General features: G+C 40.2%; 1 non-coding gene across 1 annotated transcript; it reads right to left on the bottom strand.

The window, feature by feature from the left end:
- Window positions 1–2,640: 2,640 nt before the first annotated feature.
- LOC123458069 lies at window positions 2,641–2,781 on the bottom strand. Its single transcript, XR_006635375.1, has one exon. It is a non-coding gene; the product is annotated as a U4 spliceosomal RNA (small nuclear RNA).
- Between the last annotated feature and the right edge of the window lie 2,844 nt (window positions 2,782–5,625).

Below are 5,625 nucleotides of genomic sequence, written 5' to 3'. Positions count from 1 at the left end.
TGTTGTAATCATATTAACATTTTTACCAACAAGCATTTCTATTTTGATGGGTTTTTAAATTTTTTTTTTTATTTATTTGAGAGAGACAGAAAGAACGGGTGCACCAGGCCCTCTAGCTCCTGAAAATGAACCCCAGATGCATGCCCCACCTTGTACGTCTGGCTTACGTCAGTCCTGGGAAATTGAACCTGGGTCAGTAGGCTTTGCAGGCAAGCAAGCACCTTAACTGCTAAGCCATTCCTCCAAGGCTTGATGGTTTTTATGAGTATAAATGACGTTTTTCTGCTTCTTCATATCTATAAGATCTCTAGTGAATATTAGAGATTTTAATTTTATGTGTATAGAGTTTTTTTTCTTGCATACCTGTAAAACTATTAGTTTTGACTGTTACACATTTGGGTTACTCATGGCTCTGTTTGTTCACATTCTCAGTTGGAGATGGCCCATCTAACTGGGCTTTATTTTAAGTTTGAAGCAGGACCACCTCCAAAAGTGTATCCTCACCGGCATTTCAGCGGTATGCTTATGGTGTTCCGCTAATCCTCTCTGTGCACTCCAGCACCTCTGTCTAATCTGTGTCTCCCCATGGTTGTTCCCTGCCAGCATAATGTTCTCTAGTCTAGTGTTCACAGATCTCAGTACTCTGTTAATGACTCGGGAGATGCTTCTCCATATTTCTGAAGCTGTTGTTTTGTGCAGCTTACTCTTTGCCCACAGTCTCTCATAATTCCCAACCTTTCACTACCAATTGTCCAAAATCTGAAAAATAGGTGATTCATATATCTTGCCCTTTAAAAAAAATCTATTTTGAAAGGACTTAGTAATAAATAGTCCTGCTTCTCTCCTGACTGGGTACAGCAGGATTTAACTGACTCACTTGACTTTATGTCTTTCTTTGTACACTATCATTTTATTGCCCTTCAGCTTCTAATTTGTTTTCATTTTTGCTCTAAAAAAAAAAAAAAAAAAACAGAGTTTGGCCCTGGATCAGTGGATGACATTAAGCATTTCAGTACTGAGCACAACAGAAAAACTATATGATGGAGTGATTTCCCTTTCCAGTTCCAGAATGATCCATTTGGCAAGTTTCATAGTATGGACTGACATCACCAACACAAAATTCATACAATATGGGCAACTTATCAGCATCCTGGGTGCCTGGAAATCATGAAAATGGTTTTTCTTACCATCTCTCTTTCTGTAGTAGAGTACCTTCAGAAGAAACCTTCCTCAGAATAGCTTTCTCTTGCAAGTAGAAGGCAGATCTCCAGCATTTTACAAAGTGAATGTCCATCAAGTCCTTAGAATGACACAATGCCACACCTCTGCCGTGTGTACAAGCATGTCTATACAGTACCATTCTCATCAAGTCTAGAGAGCCTCTTGAGGGTGTCTATGCAATACCACTCTAATGAAGTTTTAATAGTCTTTGTGCACAAAAAATTGCTTTTCCATGAGTGCTTCCAGGTTTTTGATATTCATCTTTATTACACTTCCCAAGTTCACATGTAAGGTTTCTAGATCAGGGCATGTTTCTTTTATCTTTTTTTTTAATTTTTATTTATTTATTTGAGAGGGACAGACAGATAGAGAGGGGAAGAGGCAGATAGAGAGAAGGGGTGCACCAGAGCCTCCAGCCACTGCAAACGAATTCCAGATGTGTGCACCCCCCTTGTGCATCTGGCTAACGTGGGTCCTGAGGAATGGAGCCTTGAACCAGGGTCCTTAGGCTTCACAGGCAAGCACTTAACCACTCAGCCATCTCTCCAGCCCACATGTTTCTTTTAAAAAAAAATTATTTATTTATTTATTTATTTATTTATTTATTTGTGTGAGAAAGAATGAGAGAAAGAAGCAGATAGAGAGAAAGAGAGAATGGGCACACCAAGGCCTCTAGCCATTGCAAGTGAACTCAAGACGTATGTGCCCCCTTGTACATCTGGCTTACATGGGTTCTGGGGAATCAAACCATGGTCCTTAGGCTTCTCAGGCAAGCACCTTAATCGCTAAGCCATTGCTCCAGCCCAGGGCATGTTTCTTTTGATCCTTATTGCACAATTCATAGCCAGAACAATGTCACAGCATCATCACACCCAATACACTACAAGGTAACATGATAAAAGCCAGGAAGAACAAAAAGGTACCATACATAGGTGTCAGCATTGCTGTGCATGCAAAGGACAGAAAAATATGAATGTCTTCCTGTTATAAAGAGTAAGAAACAAGCCTGGTGTGGTGGCACACACCTTTAATCCCAGCACTTGGGAGACAGGGGTAGGAGAATTGCCATGAGTTCGAGGCTACTCTGAGACTACATAGTGAATTCTGGGTCACCTGAACTAGAGTGAGACCCTACCTCAAAAAAAAAAAAAAAAAAAAGAGTAAGAAACTAGAGGTGGAGAGATTGCTTAGTGGTTAAGGCTCTTGCCTGCAAAGGCAAAAGGACCTCAGTTCGATTTCCCAGGATTCACATAAACCATATGCACAAGGTAGGGCAGGCATCTGGAGTTTATTTGCAGTGACTGGAGGACCTGCCATGCCCAATCTCTCTTTCAAATAAATAAATAAAAATATTTTTAAAAAGAGTAAGAGACTAAATAGGCTGCCTTTTCTTTTTCTTTTTTTTTTTTTTTTTTTCAGTCTCCGTAGAGACTGTCAAAAATTGCCAATGCCGACTATATTTCAAGTCGTCATGGCGGGGTATTGGGAAAAGTTTTCAATTAGCAATAATCGCGCCTCGGATAAACCTCATTGGCTACGATACTGCCACTGCGCAAAGCTGCCTTTTCTTTTTCAATGTGTGTTCTTGACACATTTTTCAAAAACAAATATTCAACATCCTTAACCCTCAGGGCAATGCAAATTAAAACAACTATGACATTCCACCTTACTCCAGTAAGGATGGAAATCATTTAAAAATCAAATGACAAAAAATATTGGTGAGGATGTGAAGAAATAGGGATTCTCATTCAATGTTAGTGAGATTGTAAGCTTGTACAGCCACTATAGAAATCATTATGGAGGTTCCTGAAAAGGATGAATAAAGAGCTGCCTACAGACCCAGTTATTTCCTTACTGGGCATTTACCCTAAATGTTCAATGCTTCACTACAGAGATATTTGCTCAACCATCTTTATAGCTGCTCAATTCATAATAGCTAAGAACTGGAATTAACCCAGGTACCCATCATTGGATGAATGGATAATGATGTTGTGGTACATTTACACAATGGAATTCTACTAAGCAGTAAGAAAAATTGACACAGTGAAATTTGTAAAAAAAAAAAAAAAAAAAAAAAAAAAAAAAAAAAAAGAATGGGCTTGGAATAGATCATACTCAATGAACTCACACAATCACAGAAAGACAATTGCCACATGGTTGCCCTCATCTGTTTCCTAACCTGGATCAGCTTGAGTTGCTGACACCTGACAGACAACTGGAGGCCCAGATGGAAGGGCTTGCAAGTTGGGGAAGGATGGGAAAAAAACACAAAACTGAACCGAAAATGAACTGGTACCATAGAAACCTTTATCCTTGAAAATAGACTAAAAGGTTAAACCCTCAACAGAAGCATTGGTGGGGAGGGGCACTGGAAAAGAAGAGCCCTGGAGAGAGTATGGGATGGCGCCTAACCTTAAATTCTTAATTATGTTTTCTATTTTTATTCATTATATTTCTTTTTTTTTTTTTTTGACTGGGGCCCATAACTCCCAGTACCAGAATGCAGTTACTTTCCACAATGAGCTGTTGGTCAGAGAGACCTAAAAGGTCCCTAAAACAAGACAGGCTTCTGACAAAGAACTGGATTACCTATCTGAGTGACAAGACCCTAAATGATAAGATCCTACTGCTGAAGACACCATATGCTGCCAGCAAGGAACAGTGACAGAACTGGCTGGGGTATAGAAGACAGCCAGAACCCAGACAGTTATCCAGTCTAGTGCTGGAAAGTGCTACCTGACCTACTGGGGGGAAGTGGCCAACAACTGTCTGAGCAACCAGGGGTCTAAACTACTCACAAACAAACACCCTGACTACATGTACACACAAGTGCAATAGTGGGTCACAGCCTTGATGGGTAACCAGTAGCTTTCTGATTGGCTAAGAGATCTGCTTAGTGGAAAGAAACCCATATCTGGAACTGTGAACCAGGTCAGAATCCTATGGAGGCAAATATTTTGCTCTCTAAGATCAAGCTCCCACTAATCTTAGACTGAAAGAGGGATTACATCCATCAAATTCTCCCCAAATTAATAACACTTATCCCATTTAACCTATGCTAACTTCACTCTCTCTGCATTTCTTTGTCAGATGGTAGTGAGGCCTGAGGAGATAAACCACCCCTCCTACTTCAGCTAAGCCCCAGCTGAAACCACAGAGGAACTGGGGAGATGAGCAAGAATGCAGCTTCCATGGTGAACCTGACAATCAGTGCCAGGGTGAAGGAGACAGAAGCTGAGAACACTCAACACCTACCAAAGCAGAGGTTCAGAGGCTCATAAGAGCCCATCACTGAAGTAAACTTAAGACACACCCAGCTCAGCTCAAGGATTTTCATGGAAGAGGGGAAGAAATATTGTTAGAGCCACAGGTTGGGACATCATGCCCAGAGGCATCATCTCTCCCGCAAAACTAATTGCTGCCCCCACAACACAACTCACAACCCCACAGCGAACATCTGCAACTACATTGAGGAGCCTCTCCCGTGGGAGGGGGGAAAGGATGAGGGAAAGGATGGTACCAACACATGATGTATCCATACTTAGTATGTCCATAATTAATAAAAATAATTATATTTCCATAGATGTATGAGTTTATTTTGGGGTTCTCTAGTCTACGCCATTGGTCCGCATATCTGTTTTGTTCTAGTACTGTGCTGTCTTCGTCACTATGGCTCCGTAGTACAGTTTGAGGTCAAGTAGTGTTATACAGCTGGCTATGTTCTTTCTGCTTAGGATTGCTTTGTCTATCTCAGGTCTTTTTTGTTTCCATATGAATTTCAGAATTATGTTTTGTACTTCTTTAAAGGATGCCATTGGAATTTTGATGGAGGTTGCATTTAATCTTTAGATTACTTTTGAAAATATGGTTGTTTTCACAATATTAATTCTTTTTTAAAATTTTTTGTTCATTTTTATTTATTTGAGAGAGAAAGAGAGAAAGAGGCAGATAGAGAGAGAGAGAAGGGGCATGCCAGGGCCTCCAGCCACTGCAGATGAACTCCAGACACGTACGCCCCCTTGTGCATCTGGCTAACATGGCTCCTGGGGAATCGAGCCTCAAGCCAGGGTCCTTAGGCTTCATAGGGAAGTGCTTAACCGCTAAGCCATCTCTCCAGCCCCAATATTAATTCTTATAAACCACAAATATGGAAAGTTCTTCCATTATCCTGTGCATAATATAGTGTCACTTTAAATTTCTTTTTCCAATACTTAAAGCTGTCTTGTAGATCTCTTCTATCACCTTAGTTAGGTTCATTCCTAAATACTTTTGGTGAAGGAATGCTATTGCAGACAGGGTATTTTTCTTAATTTATTTCTCAGCAAGTTAGTTATTGCTATTTATATATGAAGACTATTGATATTTGTATGTTAGTTTTGTTTCTTGTGACTTTACTAAATGTGT

Source organism: Jaculus jaculus, chromosome 1, assembly GCF_020740685.1.
Source record: "Jaculus jaculus isolate mJacJac1 chromosome 1, mJacJac1.mat.Y.cur, whole genome shotgun sequence".
In the NCBI taxonomy this organism is placed as follows: domain Eukaryota; kingdom Metazoa; phylum Chordata; class Mammalia; order Rodentia; family Dipodidae; genus Jaculus; species Jaculus jaculus.
Note: the sequence above shows the minus strand (reverse complement) of the source record. Positions and strands in the feature narration are given on the sequence as shown.